General features: G+C 38.5%; 1 pseudogene; it reads right to left on the bottom strand.

Annotated features, from left to right (window-relative positions):
- Positions 1-3,774: 3,774 nt before the first annotated feature.
- Positions 3,775-5,066, bottom strand: LOC140502439 (palmitoyltransferase ZDHHC9 pseudogene; annotated as a pseudogene).
- Positions 5,067-19,465: the final 14,399 nt, after the last annotated feature.

The raw sequence follows: 19,465 nt of genomic DNA on the forward strand, positions 1-19,465 counted from the left end.
GGCAGCATCTTTCATCATTAATTACATGGGATTCTGATTGGTCAGTACAATGATCAGAAGTCCTAAGTTTTACAAAGTTATCTTACTTCATAATACTGTTGAATTTGTATAACTTGTTCTCCTGATTCTGTTCACTTCCCTTTGTATCAGTTCACACAAAGCTTCCCAGTGTTCACTGAAGTTATCCACTTCATCATTTCCTACAGAAAAAAACTATTCTATTACATTTATATGCAATAATTTCTTCAGCCATTCCCCAAATGATGTGCATTTCCTCAGTTTCCAGTTCTTTGCTATGACAGTGCAAGTTATAAATAGTTTTGCACATTGTTAGAGTTGGGTTTGCTTAGGACCTTTCCCTACTTTCATATACCATTTTCATTTTATTCTGTCGTCCCTTTTCCTTCCTATTTTCTTAATGAGAAAAAATATCCACATCTGTAGCCAAATGCCTATATGTATTTTTCCCTCATTTCATTAGTTAAAATGAGAGGAAAGTCAAAGTATTAGATTCTCCTCTCCCCAAATCCTTCTTCCTTGTCATGTTTAACTTTTTATATTTCTCTTCACTCCTATGTTTTCTCTTCAAGGTTTATAGCCCAATCTTTTGATTAAAAATTCTTGAATGTCCCCTTTTTCATAAAAGATCCATTTCCCCCTTTATTGGATAAATAATTATTCGTTGTAATCTCATCTCCTTTGGCTTCTGGAGTAACGTATTCCAATCTCTTAGCTTCTTTTTACTTGTTAAATCTTTTACTGTGGATCTAAAGTAATTAAATTTTATCTTCTTGTAATATTATTATTTTTCTATTTTTTTAATTTCTAGAATTTTACTGAGATTTTTTACTTTGAGTTTTGTGAATTATTTCGATGTTTTTCTTTATTCCCTGTCAGGTCTGAGCAATTTTGTTACTTCTTGAAATATGATGTCTAAGCTCTTTTTATTTTTTTCTGGTGGAGGAGGGAGGATTTTTTGGCATGACTTTCACATAGTCCAATGATCTTTAAATTTTATCTCTTGGATTTTTTTTTCAGTACAGTTGCTTTTGCTTTGATGTGTCACATTTTATGTTATTTTTTTGCAGTCTTTTGTCGTTTTGTTAATCTTTTGTCATGAAGTGATGAGTTTCTGTTTAGTTCATTTTAGTTTCAGGGTGTTTGTTGCTTGAGTAGGATATTGTGCATACCCTGCTGTAATTTCCCTTTTAAATCATGTCTTCCACTGTTCATTTTCCCCCTAAGATTTATTCTAATGATATCAGTTGAATTATTAAAACATTTTAGCTTTTTAAAATTCTTCTTCCTCTTACAGGAATTCTAGTTAAATTTGTGACAAACTTTGTCTTACTTTGAGGCTTTGCTTGTAGATATTTTGGTGTCATGTTCTTTTGGATTTGTATTTTAAATATTTCTGTTAGTATAATAGTTCATTATGGTGGCATTCTTTTTTTGTTGCTATTTTGCTTATTTTTCCAACTTGGCTTTCATTTCATGCTTGATGTTCTGTGACCTGCTAGAGGAAAGGCATCAGTCAGTTTTGCTGATGTATTCTTATGGTATTGAATATAGTTATTCCAGGATTTCAGAGATAGTGTAGGGTTGGTAAATTCAATTTTCTCAAAATGATTCAAAAGAGATCTAAAAGGGATAGAAAAAAAAAGGTCCAGGGAAAGTTCGATTGTTGCTTTCCTGGTCTGAACTCTTCAATACCTCACATGAATTTGGACCAAACCAATAGAACTTTGGGATCATCTCTTTAGGAGCATTAGTAGACTGCTTTTGGAGTGAGCCACTGTCAACCAGCTTTTTTAGCTGACTGTAAAGATTCTGAATGATAGACTTGTAGGTATCCCTTTGTTCTGAGATTCCTTACCTGGTTCTTACTCTGTAACCTTCAGACTGAGCTAGAAGATGCAATTGAAATCCCACTTCACTTCGAGCATCAGAGCTACAGAGCTACTGTTTGCTTTTTACCTATTTGCCCACTACACAGTCTAACAACTTCAACCCTCCTCACCTTGGAATTTTAACACTGAGTACAGGTTACCTAATTAATCCACCCTAGATCTGTCCCTAGAACTGGGTAGTGAAAGACAAAACTGCCAGTTGGCTTCTGTTCCCACATGCTGCATGAAGTCATGGTACTTTAATATAAGTTTGGAATCTCTTCTCAATCCACTGTACAGCCTATATCACTAGGCATTAGAATGCTCCATGTGTCATGCTGAGATACCATCTCTAGTACCCACATATCCCTGTGTCAACCTAGAGTAGAAAAATAACTCCCTGTGACTTTTCTTATATCCTCCTCCTCCTCTTAGAATTCATTTCAGTTCATTTTATTTTACTTTTTTTTGCATCAGCACAGTTTAATCAAGTTCAAACAGATAAAAAGCCTTGGTTAACCCTCTCTCCACTAACGTCAATCTCCACAGGACCCTATTTTAGAAAGGGAGGGGAGAATATAGACTCTCTCAGAAACACAGAAGCATTTGATACACAAATTCTTATCCCTGAAGTGCAACTGAAGGCTGGAGAAAACCGGTCCCCCGAATGCTGGACAGGAGACCCAGTATACCACTGGGGATTGGGGGTAGAGGTAGGGATCATCCTGGACCTCTGTACTTACAGGGGCCAGCAGAGGTGCTATGAGTTAGTCCTAAGGGAAGAAAGTGAAGGAGGGAGGCACTGGACAAGGCCTGTGAGTAAACCTGCAAGACGTTCCTCCTTCTCACCTGGCTCTGAAGTGATTCCTTTGTGCCTCAATTACATTCTCTTGTGAACTTGAGACCACTGGAGGCCTCATGGACTGAACTTAAAGTTCAAGAGTGGGGTAAAAGGGGTGCATTTATGAACACTTGCAAACACCTCACAGAAAAGGAGGCACCAAAGTACAGACTTTTTAGCTGTTTTTACTGCTCCCAAATGGAGCAAGAGTTTGAAAAGGATATTAGAGAAGTGGGGAGAAAGAGACAGAGAGAAACAGATAAAAAGAGAGACAGAGAGAAGAGTGGGGGCATGGCTATTGACATCATACAATTTTTTGCTGTGAGTGGCATAGACATTACAAAGTTTGGGATTGTGCTATGAAAACTGCACGTTGTTAACTCACTAACTATTCCTGCTAACTACCATCTAATTGAAAAAGAAGGGGGTTAGAGAGGTAGAGAATGGTGAGGGAGACTGAAGGAAACCACATTAATTAAGTACTCTTGTCCAGATAGAAGGATCCCTCCCCGAGGCATGAACTGGAATGGCACCAATGATACAAAGACTCACAGCTGTGCCCCATCCCCATTCCTCTCCTCCATTTAGGGACAGAAATAGGACTCAAAGAGCTTCCATATGAGACCTTTGGGAATTCAACGAATAGAAGCCTAGGAGGTTATCTCTGGTCCAGGGACAAGTAATGGGATGTCAACAACTCTCCTGAGAAGAGACCCAAAAGGAACTCTTGAAGCCAAGGCCCTTGAAAACCAAGTTTCAAGTTACTATATGTAATGGACACCACTCTGCTACTTTCTGTAGTCCAGGAAAAGTAGCTTGTATAGACAATATTTCAAGCCAGAATTGGGTGAACAGAGATCAAAGAAATGGCAAAAATTGCCCTCAAAGTTATCTTCTCCCCCTCAAGCACTCTCCACTCTCATTAAAGAAAAACTAACTGACTCTCTCTCTCTCTCTCTCTCTCTCTCTCTCTCTCTCTCTCTCTCTCTCTCTCTCTCTCTCTCTCTCTCTCTCTCTCTCTCTCTCTCCTGTGCAGAGAAGCTGCTTCTCAGTTCTAGAGGCCTCCTAGGGAGTCTCTGGGGACTCTTGGCCCTGCTGGGTCAGAACACTGGACTGCACCTCCTCAGCAGCACAGGCTTTCAGGGGCAGCTCATTCGAACTCAAAGGCTCTGTGGAGACCACTGGGCTCTGTGGAAAAGGTCTGCTGCTCATCTCTTGAGTGCTTGAGGGTCGAGTTTCACTTTCTTCCACTGGCAATATGCCCTGTAGATCTAGCACATTGGGAGGCAATCCAGCACCTCACAGCAGTTCCTTAAAAAGTTGCCATGGCTGTATGGGTTCTGTACTCTGTTCTTCCCTGTCCAGGATCCTTCGATATCTTTATTGGTTATCTGGTTGAGGATCATGGAGAACATATGGAATCCTGTCAACCTGACAACAGAGTAGAGGGTGAAGAAACAGATGAGTACTTCCATCACAGTTCCAGGAGTTTCTTTCAATGTCTCCAGGAAGCCAATTTTCAAGGACTTGAGAGTCATGTAAACTATGTTGAAGGTGAAGACATAGATGGTAAAGAATGAGAAAGAAAGGATGAAGAGGTAGAAGTAGTGATGGTGCCTCTTGCAGACACAATTTCCGACTCAGGGACAATGATGGACAAAGCGCTCCACACAACTGTCACAGATGCTGCAGTGGGAGGTGGGGAGGGAGGGGGTCTGAATATCTTGTGTGTATAACAATACTTTAGTTTCAAGATGTGGTTGTTGATCTGGAAATTCTTAATTCAAGGGGACAGGCACTGATCCTGTGGCACTGGGTCATTTGTTGCCTCTCTTTCCATTTCAATGAAAGCTGCATCATCTGGCAGGGACCAGGGAATCACACTGGGGTCACTGAACCTTGTCTGCAGCAGTGTAGCCATGGAAAAGAGGAAAAGGACAGCTGCAAAGAGAGGAACGTCAGGAGATAGCTGAACAGTCAGATAGCGGCCCTCAAAAGCAAAGAAGAGAGTGCCAAATCCCCAGGATGAGGAAGAGAGTCAAGTAGAAGATCCCCTTATGCCAGGTCATCATGACATGTCCATTGCAGCAGAAGATGTTCCTGCCTAGGAGCTTCTCCCACTTTTGAGTCACCTTCTTCCTCACCACCATCACAGATATGGCCGCAATACACCTCCTAAGCTTGCCTTCAATTACAGGAGAAATGTGATTTGAGTCAAGTCCAGGCTCAGAACCACAACTCTGGTGGCTGGTGGCTACTGCTTCTGTGGAGCCAGATATCATCAAAAATCCGATTTTCAACTCTGGGGACTGGGATTGAGGTGGGAAAGGTGGCATTATTCTCTGGGAGGGAGTGAAAGATCTCTGCTGCAGGCAGGGGGATGAGTACTGGCTCCTCCACTTCGCCCCAGCCCCAGGCTGCCATCACAGTCTCTGCTGCCTCCTCCTCCAGGAAGGGACCTAGGTTGGTTCATTTTCTTAATCATTTTCTTAAATTGGAGGAATGTGTTTTTTAATTGCTGTTCTTCAGTTCTGATTTTGTTTTTCTAGTAGTGGGGGTTTGGCTCATTGTATTTCTTCATACTATATCACTAACTTAGTTCTGCTTGCCTTCTCTAATTGTCTTTCTTATTTAACCTTTAAACATTTTCAAGACATTAAGGTACTAAAGGAGCATTTGCTTCTCCCCTGACCAAATTGGAATGTTAACATTGCACCTTCATATAGTTACCTCTGATTTAATCACACATGTTTGCATATATATATACATACATAAATACATACAGATACATATATATGTAGGTACATATGTATATGCACACAGGTTTGCATTTCAAAATTTCTACTAAATTCTGGTCTTTTCATTGAAAAACTTTAAAGTTCTCTTCTTTAAAAGGTCATTTAAAAAACTCTCATATGAATGAGTAAGGTTTTGTAGGGTGAATTATTCTTTTGTGCAACCCATACACTTTGCCTTTTAGAATATCGTACCCGATGCTCTCACCAATCTGATTGAATGAGCTGCCAAGTCTTAGGTGATGTTGACTGTGATTCCTTTGTCGTTCAACTTCTTTCCAGATGGTCACAGTAGTCATTTTTATTTGGTATCAGAGCTCTGGGTACTGTCTATGACATTCCAAGAATTTTCTCTGTCATAGTTTTTTTTTTTTTTTCACTTTTATTTATTTTCAGTGTTACACAATCACTATCATACAACCTAGATTTTTTCTTTCCCTCCCTCAACTCATCTCCCCCCTCCCTCCCTGAGACAGTTTTATATAGGTTCTACACATACATTCCTATTAAATACATTTTTAATCATAGTTATGTTATATAGAAGAATTAAGATGAATGGGAGATATCATATAACAAATCAAAATATAATACAAAAGAAAATGATCTGTTACAATCTGCGATTTAATTCCATAGTTCTTTCTCTAGATGTTGAAGGCATTTTACCTTAAAAGACTATTGGGAATTTTTAAGACCTTGCATTGCAATGAAATTCTAAGTCTACCAGAAAAAATTCTCACACACTATGGTTGTTGCTGTGTACAAAGTTTTCTTGGTTCTGCTCCTTTCACTCAGCATCAGATTATATAAGTATTTCCAGGCCTCTCTGAATTCTTCCTGTTTATCATTTCTTATAACACAATAGTATTCCATTACATTCATATACCATAATTTATTCAACCATTCCCCAATTGATGGACATCCCCTTGATTTCCAGTTTTTGGCCACCGCAAAGGGGGCTGCTATAAATATGTTTGTACATGTGGGACTTATTCCCATTTTTATGATCTCTAGGGAATAGAGTGCTAGAAGCAATATTGCTGGGTTAAAGGGTATGCACATTTTTGTAGCCCTTTGGGCATAGTTCCAAATTGCTCTCTAGAAAGGTTGGATCACCTCATAGCTCCACCAACAATGAATTAGTGTTCCAGCACTCCCACATCTTCTACAACATTTATCATCTTACTGTTCTGTCATGTTAGCCAATCTGATAAGTGTGATGTGGTATCTCAGAGTTATTTTGATTTGCATCTCTCTAATCAATAGTGATTTAGAGCATTTTTTCTCATGACTATACATATCTTTAATTTCTTCTTCTGAAAACTTCCTGTTCATACCCTTTGAGCATTTATCAGTCAGGGAATTACTTGCATTCTTGTACATTTGAATCAGTTCTTTATATACTTTAGAAATGAGGCCTTTATCACAGACACTAGTTGCAAAAATTCTTTCCAAGTTTTCAACTTCCCTCCTAATCTTGATTGCATAGGATTATCCATTTTACATTTCATGATGCTTTCTATCTTTTGTTTAGTCAAAAATTCTTCTCTTCTCCATAAATCTGATAAATACACTGTTCCTTGCTCCACTACTTTGTTTATAGCATCATTCTTTATACTTAGATCATGTACCCATTTGGACTTGATTCTTTTTTTTAATTATTTTTTTATTTTAAGTTTTCAACATATATTTCCACAATATTTTGAGTTCCAAATTTTCTCCTAACCTCTCTCCTCCCCCCACCCAAAATTCCAAGCATTCCAATTACCCCTTTCACCATCTGCCCTCACTTCTAACAACTTTCCCTTCCCTTATGCCCATCTTCTCTTTTGTCCTGTAGGGCAAGATAAATTTCTATTCCCCTTTAGCTGTATTTCTTAGTTCCCAGTTGTATGCAAAAGCAATTCCCAACATTTGTTTTAAAAACTTTGAGTTCCAACTTCTCTTCCTTCCTCCCTCCACATCCAACCCCACTGAGAAGACAAACAGTTCAATATGGGCTATATATGTGTAGTTTTGCAAAAGATTTCCATATTAGTCATGTTGTGTAAGACTATATTTCCTTCCATCCTATCCTGCCCCCCCCCCATTTCTTCTATTCTCTCTTTTGATCTTGTCCCTCTCCAAGAGTGTTTACTTGTGTTTGCTCCCTCCTCCCATTTGCTTTCTCTTCCATCATTGCCCCCAACCTGCTTATCCCCTTCTGCCCTACTTTCCTGTAGTGTAAGATAGGTTTTCATACCAAAATGAGAGTGCATGTTACTCCTTCCTTGAGCCAAATGTGATGACAGCAAGCCTCACTTTTTCCTTCTCACCTCCCTGCTTTTCCTTTCCGTTGAAAAAGCTTTTTCTTGCCTCTTCTATGAGAGATAATTTGCCCCATTAAATTTCTCTCTTTCTCTTCCCAATCTCTTCCTCTCCCTCTCCTTAATTTTAGTTTTTTAGATATGATCTCTTCCTATTCAACTCACATGTACTCATGCTCTCTCTCTCTCTCTCTCTCTCTCTCTCTCTCTCTCTCTCTCTCTCTGTATATATGTATATATGTGTGTGTGTATGTGTTTGTATAATCTCATCAACTAGCCAGATAGTGAGAAAAGTTTCAAGAGTTACAGATATTGTCTTTCCATGTAGGAATGTAAACAGTTCAACTTTAGTAAGTGCAGGGGGGGGGGGGGCGGAGCCAAGATGATGGAGTAGAAAGACGCACATACACATAGCTCCGAACCCACAACCCATAGAACAACTACAAAGAAGTAACTCACAGCGAATTCTGCACCCAGAGGCCACAGAACATTGGAGCGAGGGAGATTTCTGTTCCGGAGAGACCTGCAAACCTCTCGCAAAAGGTCTTTCGCGCTGCGGACTGGGTGCCAGGACTGGGAGCTGAGTACAGCCCTGCCCCAGCTGCGGCATCGAGAGGAAAAGATCCGAGCGGGCTTCAGGGATGGGATCTCCAGTGGCCACACAAGTCCCTCCACCCACAGGTGAAGGGGGTCGGTGAGAGAGTCTCTTTGGCGGGTCGAGGGGGGAGTGGGGTGCCCCCATGGCTCAGGCCCCCTCGGGAGACAGAAGCTGAGGGGCAGCAGCAGACCGGGGCTCCCCAAGCAGGCAGGAGCCTGGATCCATTGTTGAAGGTCTGTGCATAAACTCCCTGAGGGAACTGAGCCCGTGAGGTGGCCCTGCCCCCACCTGAGCACCTAAACTTAATCTCACACTGAATAGCAGCCCTGTCCCCGCTAAAAGCCCTAAGGCAGGAAGCAGCATTTGAATCTCAGTCCCCAAACGCTGGCTGGGAGGATCAGGAGGCGAGGTGGGTGTGAGGAAAATATTCAGAAGTCAAGTCACTGGTTGGGAAAATGCCCAGAAAAGGGAAAAGAAATAAGACTATAGAAGGCTACTTTCTTGGTGAACAGGTATTTCCTCCCTTCCTTTCTGATGAGGAAGAACAATGCTTACCATCAGGCAAAGACACAGAAATCAAGGCTTCTGTGTCCCAGCCCACCCAATGGGCTCAGGCCATGGAAGAGCTCAAAAAGAATTTTGAAAATCAAGTTAGAGAGGTGGAGGAAAAGCTGGGAAGAGAAATGAGAGACATGAAGTCAAAGCATGAACAGCAAATCAACTCCCTGCTAAAGGAAACCCAAAAAAATGTTGAAGAAAATAACACCTTGAAAACTAGCCTAACTCAATTGGCAAAAGAGGTTCAAAAAGCCAATGAGGAGAAGAATGCTTTCAAAAGCAGAATTAGCCAAATGGAAAAGGAGATTCAAAAGCTCCCTGAAGAAAATAGTTCTTTCAAAATTAGAATGGCACAGATGGAGGCTAAGGACTTTATGAGAAAGCAAGAAATCACAGAACAAAGCCAGAAGAATGGAAAAATGGAAGATAATGTGAAATATCTCATTGGAAAAACAACTGACCTGGAAAATAGATCCAGGAGAGACAATTTAAAAATTATCAGACTACCTGAAAGCCATGATCAAAAGAAGAGCCTACACATCATCTTTCATGAAATTAACTTTAGTAAGTGCATTATGATGTCTCTTTCCTCTTTCCCTTCTCATGCTTCTCTTGTTTCTTGGATTTGAAAGCCAAATTTTCTTTTCCACTCTGGTCTTCCCATGAAGAATACTTGAAAGTCCTCTATTTCATTGAATGATCATTTTTCCCCCTTAAGTACTATACTCAGTTTTACTTTGTAGGTGATTTTTGGTTTTGATTCAAGTTCTTTTCACTTCTGGAATATCATATTCCATGCCCTTCAATACCTTATTATAGAAAATGCTAAATCTTGTGTCACCCTGGTTGTATTTCCATAATATTCAAATTGTTGCTTTCTAGCTGCTTGCAATATTGTCTCCTTGACCTGGGAACTCTGGAATTTAGCTACAATATTCCTAGGAGTTTCTCTTTTTTGACCTCTTTCAGGAGATGGATTCTTTCAATATTTATTTTACCCCCTGGTTCTAAAAGATAAGGGCAGTTTTCCTTGATAATTTCATGAATGATGCTGTCCAGGCTCTTTTTTTTGATCATGGCTTTCAGTTAGTCACATAATTTCTCAAATTGTCTCTCCTGGATCTATTTTCCATGTCAGTTGTTTTTCCAATGAGATATTTCACATTATCTTCCTTTTTTCATTCTCTTTTTTTGGTTTTGTAATTTCTTGGTTTCTCATAAAGTCATTTGCTTCCATCTGTTCCACTCTAATTTTTAAAGAACTATTTTCTTCAGTAAGCTTTTGAACCTCCTTTTCCATTTCGCTAATTCTACTCTTTAAAGAATTCTTCTTGTCTTTGGCTTTTTGCACCTCTTTTGCCAGTTTAGTTAGCCTATTTTTAAATGTGTTATTTTCTTCAGCAATTTTGGGTCTCCTTTAGAAAGTTGTTGACCCACTTTTCATGATTTTCTTGCATCGCTCCCATTTCTCTTCCCAATTTTTCCTCCACCTCTCTTACTTGATTTTCAAAATCTTTTTTGAACTCTTCTAAGCCTGAGACCATTGCATATTTATTCTGGATGTTTGGGATGCCTGATTGTAAGCACTGTTTTTCCCCATCCAAAAAGATGAGAGAAAATATCTGTTCACCAGGAAAGTAGCCTTCTATAGTCTTATTATTTTCCCTTTAATTGGGCCTGTTCCAAACCAGTTACTTGACTTTTGGGTCCTTTTTCAAGAGTAAGGTATACTCTGGGCACTTGTAAGATCTCAGTTCCTGCAAGGTGGCACAATCAAGCCTGCACACTGGTCTAGGAGCAACCAGAAACTTTTCTGCCCTGAATCTGCGAGTAGTAGAATTCCCTCTCTACACCCACCTCCAGTTCCACCATACCATCACTCAGGGCTGAGATTCAATTCAGCTGCTCAATTCCCCCTGGGACTTTAGGGGTTGGTTTCTGTTTGTGTTTCCCTGGATTGGCCCTGGAGCTACCTTCTTATGTGTGGGGGAGGCATGGGGTGGTCATTGGAGATCTCCTCAGCTGAGTTAGAGTAAGGGCAAGCTCAATCGTTGATGATCCTGACTGGTCTGTTGTCTTCCCATTTCCCCTGGAACACCGAGGCAGGCCTGGTCTCCTGATGTTGCTAGTTGCAGGCTCGACCCCCCTGGGGCTCCTCTCCTCCTGGTTCACTGAGGTGAGGCTGTCTGGGACACCTCTGGTCTTCCACCAAAGTAAGAGAAAACCTCTTTAGTGATTTTCCTAAATTGAGGTGCTGTGAGACTGTTTGCCCCTTCTGCTGACCCCACTTATCCAGGATTTTTCTGGGGAAATATTTTATGGTTCTTTCAATATCAACAAGGGGAGGGAGAGAGAGCATTTATTGATCACTCCATCATTTTGGATCCTGGAAGTACAAGTAGGTGACTCAGATATTTAATCTGCAGGCTGAAAGTTTAGAGCACAGCTGCTGCAGATATTCCCACCCTGGGCTGCCACTATGCCCTGCTGCAGCTTCCTCAGACCACCCTGGGGCTTTCCTGCTTGACCCTGCTATAGCAGGGACATGCTGTGCTGTGTGCTGTGTGCTCGATCTGCTGTGTGCTGTGTCCTTCTCCATCCCCATGAAAGAGATTCTTCCCATCGATCTTCCAATCAGTGCTGAGCTGTGAATCTGCCACAGTCTGTCTCCTATTGGATTTTGCACCTCCAAAATTTGATCAGATTCTCTTTTTTAGTGGTATCTGAGAGAGTTTGACTAAGAGCTTAGGTGAGTAGTTGCTCTCACTCTGCCATGTTGGTTCCACCCCCTGTCATTGTTTCCTTCAGGATGTGATTGGTGAACATTTTCTGTCATAATTTTGTCCTTGTTCTTAAAAGTCTGTGTAGTTTTATGTATAATTAAATGAAATATGTTGTCCATAAATAAGATGATCTTTTTTCAATGATTTTTAATTATCAACAGTTCTAAAATTATTTCTCATTGAACTCTTTTCCAGGCCACTTGTTTTGATAGCTGATGAATTTTTCTTCTATTGTCATTCTAATTTTTTGATTTTGTGTGTGTGTATGTATGTATTTATAAATATATGTATGTGTATGTATATGTTTATGTATATGTGTATGTACCTACGTACCTATCTCAAGGAGTGATCAATTTCTGCTTATTCTATTCTAGCTTCAGAAAGCCCATTACCTAAAATTTACTACTTTTTCTTCTAAGTTTATTTTCCTTCCAGTTTTATTTTCTGGAGCTTTTGTTTCATTTTTATCTCTTGCTTCATTTCTTCTAAGTATTTTTATAGTTCTTTTCAAATATCTTTTTTTTAACTTTGTTGCTGCTTGAAGTTTTTATGGTTCCCTTCTGGATTGGATTTTAGGGGTATATTAGATCTATAATAATTCTTTATAATGATGAATCTCTTCTTTGGTTTACTCATCTCTTCCACTTTGGTTCCTGATTTCAGTGGGACAGGGCTAAGCTTTATCTCCTGCTATACTTTTAATTGAGATGATCTACTATACCTCATTTCAAGCACAAGTTTCCCTGGGTTTCTCTATTGTTCTCCACCTGTCAGATGACACTTTTGAGGTTAAGAATACTAGATCTTCAGAGTTCTCTATCATTTATCAGAACACAGTGATGAGAACCTGGAATATTACTTTTTGAGTAGTCATGCCAACACGGGTTGCTACCATGTTCATATTGGTTGCTGTCATACTGGACAGCTTCCAAAAACCTTGTTATGAGTTTCTCACTCTACCAGGGTTTTCTTCAAAAAACATTTCAGCCTTTTTATGCCTTCTGATACAAAGCCCACAAGGTTTTTCAGTTCTATTTCTGTGCCAAGTGGAAAAAGCATTGTTTTCTTGAATTGACCCTGGCTTTGTTGTTCCCCCAGCTTTCCCATTGTTTCTAATGTTCTGGTTAATTTTTGTGTAGTTATTGAATGGAAGCAGCCATTTGTCGTTTCTCTTAGATTTAAAAAAAATCAATACTTGGTATGGTTTAATGTTTTTTAGTTTCTTTCTTCTTCTGGAGATGTTCTTGGGAACTGACATGCTTGCTTGCTTGCTTGCATGTAGGAACCTAGCTTGTCCAAAAGTCTCTTTTAAGTTAAAAGTCTTGTTTCTGCAAAAACCTTGTGGCATCCCATATGATAACCACTCTTATCTTTATTAGTATTTGAATAACTATACACCTTCTTCTACTTCCCAAAATGCTAGATTTTATTTTATTTGGCTCATGCAATTTTTTCAATGTCCCTGAGTAAAGAAAATTCCATTTTGTTTGTGGGGAACTCAGAAGACTCAGAAATGGCTTGTGGAAAGTTCATGATATTGACACAGTAGCTCACCATGAGACCAGTAATTACTGGCTTTCCATTGTTATTTCTTTTTTTGCCTTTTAATAATGCTTTGTTTTCTCTTCATTGCTGGTGAATTCAACCCTATCATTTTTTCTTCCTTTTCCCCCCAAATTTATGAATTTATTTGCTTTCAATTTTCAACAATCACTTTCAAAAGCTTCAGATTTTCTCCCCTGTTGTCCCTAAGACAGTATGCAGTCTTAAATGGCCTCTGCAGTCCTATTGAACACATTTTAACATTAACCATGTTATAAAGAATTAAAACTAATAGGAGAAACCATGAGAAAACCAAAACAAAAAATATGACTAAAGAGAAAATAGTCTGCTTCTGACTCCATAATTCATGCTTTGTATGTGGGTGACATTTTGTATCATGAGTCCTTTGTAAATCCTTCATGTCCTTGCACTGCTGTGAAGGACTAAGTCTATCAAAAACAGGCCTCATACACTGTGGCTGTGACTGTGTAAATGTTCTCCTGGTTCTTCTCAATTCATTCATCATCAGTTCATGTAAGTCTTTCCAGGTTTTTCTGAAGTCCACCTTTTCATCATTTCTAATGGCACAATAGTATTCCATTACATTCATATACCCCATCTTTTTTAGCCATATACCAATTGATGGGCAGCCACTCGATTTTTAGCTCTTGGCCACCAAAAAAAGAGCTGTTATAAATATTTGTGTACATGTGGGCCCTTTTCCCATTTTCATGATTTCTTTGAAATACAGCCCTTGAAGTGGCATTTCTGGGTCAATGTGTACATTTTTATAGCGCTTTAGGCATACTTCCAAATTGCTGTCCAGAATAGTTGGCTCACAGCTCCACCAACAACGAATTAGTGTTCCAACTCTATCTTCTTTAACATGTATCATTTTCATGTTTAGCCAATCTGAAAGGTGTGATGTGGTACCTCGGTGTTGTTTTGCTTTGCATCTTTCTAATCAATAGTGACGCAGAGCATTTTTTTATGTGATTATAGATAGCTTTAATTTCCTCCTCTGAAATCTGTCTCTTCATATCATTTAACCATTTATCAGTTGAGAAATGATTCCATTCTCTCTAAATATGACAAATACACTCTCTTGGTTCCTTAATTTTTCTATAATATCAGCCTTTATGCCTAGATTGTGTACCCATTTGAACTTTATTCTTGTTTATCGTGTTGGGCTTTGGCCTATGCATAGTTTCTGACATGGTATTATCCAGTTTTCCCACAGTTTTTGTCAAACAATGAATTATTCTGTCAGAAACTGAGATTTTTTTCATTTTTGTCATTGACTAGTGTGTCTTGAGTACCTCATCTATTCCACTGATCTACCCTTCTATTTCTTAGTCAGTACCAAGTGGTTGAGATGATTGCTGCTTAATAATGCAATTTAAGATCTTGTATGCCTAGGTCACTTACCCTAGAATTTCTTTTCATTAATTCCCTTGATATTCTGGAACTTTTGTTCTTCCAGATGAATTTTGGTATTATTCCTTCTAGCTCAAGGAAATAACATTGTAGAAGTTTGATTGCTATGGCAGTGAATAAGTAAATTAATTTTGGTAGAATTGTCATTTTTATTATACTAGCTCAACCTGCCCACAAATAACTATTTTTTTCCAGTTATTCAGATGTGACTTTATTTGTGCAAAATGTTCTGTAATTGTGTTCATATGGTCCCTGAGCTTCCTTTGGCAGGTAGATTCCCAAATATTTTATAGTGTCTATCATGCCTTTAAATAGGGTTTCTCTTTCTATATATTTCTATTGGGCTTTGTTAATAACATGTAGAAAGATAGATGATTTATGAAGGTTAATTTTGTATGCTGCGAATTAACTGAAATTGTTTCTTATTTCATGTAGGTTTTTGCTTGATCCTCTAAGATTCTCTAGGATTCATATTGTCTGCAGAAAGTGATAACAGTTCATTCTTTGCCTATTCTAGTTCCTTCTATTTTTTTTCTTCTCTTATTGCTAAAGCTAACATTTCTAGTACCATATTCCTAACAGTGCTGATGATGGACATCCTTGTTTCACCCCCGATCTTATTGGAAATACGTATAGCTTATCCGCATTAGATATAGTGCTTGCTGATGGTTTTAGGTAGTTACGACTTATTATTTTAAGGAAGGGTCCATTTATTCCTCTATTCTCCAATGTTTTCTATAGGAGTGAGTGTTGTATTTTCTCAAAAGCTTTTTAAGCATCTATTGACATAACCATATCATTTCTGTTAGTTTTGTTCTTGATATGATCAATTATGTTCGTAGTTTTCCTAATACTGAACCAGTCATGCATTCCTGGTATAAAATCCTACCTGATCAAAATGTATTATTCTCATAACTTTCTGTAGACTTTTGTTAATATCTAATGTAAAATTATTTTCTATGGTGTCTTTTAGCAGGATATAGTTACCTTCCTCATGTCTTTTGATTAGATGTATTTTTTTGCTTTTACTTTTTCTGAAATTGGGATTGCTACATTTTTTTTTCCTCAGTTGAAGCATATTGTATTTTACTCCAACCTTTTACCTTTATGCTGTGCGTTTCACCATGTTTCAAATGTGTTTCTTGTAAACAACATATTGTAGGATTATGATTTTTTTAATCCATTCTACTATCTGCCTCTGTTTTATGGGAAAATTTATTTCATTCACATTCACAGTTATGATTATTATCTGTGTCTTTTTCTCTATCTTATCTTATTTCCCATCCTGTTTTATTTCTCCCTTCCTTTTCCCCTCCTCCAAAAAGTTTTATTTTTGACCACATCATGCCTTAATCTTTCCTGCTGTTCTGTCAGCCTCCCTCCCTTTTCTTTCCCTTTTCCCCTTCTGTTTCCTGCAAGGCAAATTAGATTCTCTACTTTACTATGTTATTCCATCCTTGAACCAAATCCAATGAGAGTAAAGCTCACACAATGCTCATCTCCCTCCTTCCTTCACCTGTATTATATGTTTTTGTGCCTCTTCATGTAATGTAATTCAGCCTTTCCTGCTTCCTCCCTTCCTCTTCTCCCTTCATACCCCTTAATTAGGTTTTATTATCATCACATAAGTTAATTTATACTGGCATCTTCTATCAGTGTATAACCCTTTATAATGTGATAAATCTACAATTGTCAAGATTAACAAGTATCATCCTCCCATATAAGGATGTAATCAGTGTGCACATACTGAATAACAAGTTTCTTTATCATTTTTTTACTCTTACCTTTTTATTCCTCTCTTGAGTCTTGTATGTGAAGATCAAGTTTTCTATTGTTCTGTAGCCTTTTCATCATGAAGGTTTAGAAATCCCTTTTTACATTTCATGTCTGTCTCCTTGCCTGAAAGATTAAGCTCAGTTTTTTGGAGTAATTGATCCTTGGTTGGTCCAAGCTCCTTTACCTTACAGAATATCATATTCCAATCCCTCCACTCTTTTAATGTAGAAGCTGCAAGATCATGTGTTATCCTGACATCCTTTATATTTGAATTGTTTATTTCTGGTTACTTGCAGTGTTTGCTCCTTGACCTGATAATTCTGGAATTTGGCAACAATATTCCTTTGCATTTTCAATTTGCAATCTCTTTTTAGGAAGTGATCAGTGGACGCTTTTGATGAACTATTTTTCCTTCTGCATCTAGGACCTCAGGGAAGATTTCTTGGAAGATATTGTCCACTCTCTTTTTCTCATTATCACTTTTGGTTAGACCAATAATTCTTAGATTTTGTCTCCTGAATCTATTTTCCAGGTCAGTTACTTTTCCAATGAAATATTTTACATTTTCTTCTGTTCTTTTCATATTTTAGATTTTTTTTGAATGATTCTTGATGCCTAATAGATTCATTAGCTTCCACTTACCCAATTCTGATTTTTAATGAATTGTTTTCTTCAGTTGGCTTTTGTATCTTCTTTTCTATTTGTCCAGTTTTTCCTGTTTAGGAGTTATTTTCTCTAGTTAGATTGTCCATTTGCCCAATTTTATTTTATAAGGAGCTGAATTTTTTTTTTAAATCATTGGTCAATTTTTCTTCTACCTCTCTAATTTGGCTTTTTAAATTTTTCTTGAGCTCTTCCATAAGTACTCTTTGAGCTTGAGACCAGATCATATTCTTTTTTGAGGTTTCAGATGTGGGTACTGTGTCAAGGCTGTCATCTTCTGAATTCATATTTTGATTTTCCCTGTCCCTGTAATAAGATTCTATGGTCTTTGCTTTTCTAATTTGCTTCTTGCTCATGGCATTTAAAGTGATCTCTGCTTCTGGGGCACGGGGGGCTCTCTCTCATATTCCTTATGCTGGGAGTTAGGGACCTGGTTGCCAACTTTTTGAGTGCTGTGGCCTCTGGTTCTTACATCTTGAAAGCATATATTGCTGCAGTTTACCTGTTGATAAGCTGACTAGTATGTGCCAAGGCTGAAAGTAGGTGAAGTGTTATCTGTGTTTCCCTGGAATATAACTGAATCTAAGGGAGTGATGTGGAGGAGGGGTAGGGGGGCCTAGCCACTGGAGGTCTCCTGGTTCCCTAGGGCTGCACTAGAGCATGGGCATGCTCAGAAGCTGTTGTACCCCACCTGCACTGGTGTCTGCCCAATTTCCCTAGCTGTGCTAAGACACTGTTAGGGTTCTGTTGTTGGTGTTTACTTGCCGCACCCCCTGGGGCTCAGGATATCCTACTGATCCACTGACATGTCTTACTGGGATGCCTATAGTCCTACAATGGTCCCCTTCAGCCACAGGTAGAGGGACCCTTCTGGTCAATCACTTCCACCTCCTGAGCTAAAAGACTGCTGTATCCCTTCTGTTGGCTCCACTATTCCAGATTTTCCCTGAGTCAATATTCTCTGTGTTTTTCAAGATCAACAAGGGAGGATGAGAGCACTTACAGTTTACTCCACCATTTTGGTTCCCAGAAGTTCAAGTAAGTGACTTTCACACATTTAGTCTGTGGGCTGATAGAGCTAGCAGTAGTTGCTATTGCTGCTGTGGGACCTGCGCTTCACTCTCACCCAGCTCTGCCAGACTCCCATGCTGTTCTGAGAGGTTTAGGAACTGGCACTGCTGCTGGTGATTCAATTCTCTTGGGAATTCTGCTCTGCTATGGCCAAGTCTGTAATAATACAGCCTGTGTGTTCTGTACTCTCCAGCCTGCTATAACAGATCCTTCCAATCAACCTTTCAGACTCTCCTGGACAGGAAATCTGCTGAACTCTGCCTCCTAGTGCATTATTACCACTTTAAGATTTGTTCAGATTCACTTTTTAGAGGTTTCTGAAGGACTTTGTGGAAGAGTTTATGTGAGTCCTTACTTTTACTCCTCCATCTTGGCTTTACCCTACTTGACTTTCCATTAGTATTTTACATGAGTGTTTGGTAAGGTCCACTTATATATATCATTACAAAAGTATTCTAAGCACGAGACAAAGTCTGTCATGCTATGCAGTGACAGGGAAAGAGGAAGACTCACTTGGAATTAGAATATAATTTCACAGTGAAGAACCTGTCTCAAAATTCCGTTTCTGTGATCCTAACCCTTTATTTCCCTTACACATATATCTTTATACATGTGAAACAGACAACCTTGCCTATAGCCAAATCTACATTATCAACATTAGACTTCATTCTTTTTAGCGATCCCATGTTTAAATTTAAATCTTATTATTTTGTTTCTTGTACACATATTATTAATACAGCCCTTTCTTTTTTCTGTGGCTGCTTCAATTTTAGATATAGAGAAAATATATAGTTATTTGCATTACTATAGAAGTCTAAGGTTTACAAAGTGCTTTTCTCAGAATGTCTCTGTGACATTGCAAATATTATATTCCTCATTACAAAACAAAAACCTATGTAATAAGGAATATAATTTTCCATGTTGCAGATCAAAATATTCCTGGAACAAGTTTTCAAATTCAGGTTTCTTGCTTCCAAATTCAATGCTCATTGCAGTTTATGATTTCTAAATAAAGGATACCAAATGAATGTGTATTTATGTTTAAAAACACATATGCTATATGCATATATATTTACGTACATCATACATACATGTATACATATATAGACACATACAAATATATATGTATATATATTTCTCACTAGTATATGCATATATATTAATGATCTCCTTTCTTCAATACTGTGGAGACATTCTTAAATTATTTCT

The sequence above is a fragment of the Notamacropus eugenii genome, chromosome 4 (assembly GCF_028372415.1).
Source record: "Notamacropus eugenii isolate mMacEug1 chromosome 4, mMacEug1.pri_v2, whole genome shotgun sequence".
Classification (NCBI taxonomy): Eukaryota; Metazoa; Chordata; class Mammalia; order Diprotodontia; family Macropodidae; genus Notamacropus; species Notamacropus eugenii.